The following is a 550-nucleotide window of genomic DNA, read 5'->3' on the forward strand; positions in this document are numbered from 1 at the left end:
GACTGCCTCTTGTTCCAAGTATAGGCTTCACAATAGCACGGTTAAATATTCTGGGATTCCGATTCTTTTATATACTAAGTGTAATTTATAAGATGTGTGACCTGTATAATTCCTATATCGCTTACACTCTCAAGTTGAAATGGAGAATGATGGTAATTATCTCTCAAAATTGATAGTCTATTCTTCTTAACTAGGTGTACCAAGTTCTTCCATTGAAAAATAAGTCTAAATACAATTTCAAGGTGATTTTAAGTTTTATATTATATATGTTAAACACACGCAATATATGTGAATTTTACCCCTAACCTTATTGTATTAATCCTACGAGTAGGATTAATAGTACTTCACATTAAAGTATCTAATTCTATGCATCATTTATGTTAATGATATAACTTTATATACCTTTCCTCATAAATGTACATGATTCAAGGATATTAAGAAAGTCAACATAAAACTGAATATAAATGTTACTTTTATATCTTAGAAATCACTTGTAATTCAAAGCATACTATTGCAGAATGGAGTTATGGAAATATTAGAAATAAAAAAT

Source organism: Elephantulus edwardii, unplaced genomic scaffold (genome assembly GCF_000299155.1).
Source record: "Elephantulus edwardii isolate Elephantulus edwardi_28Jun2011 unplaced genomic scaffold, EleEdw1.0 scaffold00261, whole genome shotgun sequence".
Taxonomy (NCBI): Eukaryota; Metazoa; Chordata; class Mammalia; order Macroscelidea; family Macroscelididae; genus Elephantulus; species Elephantulus edwardii.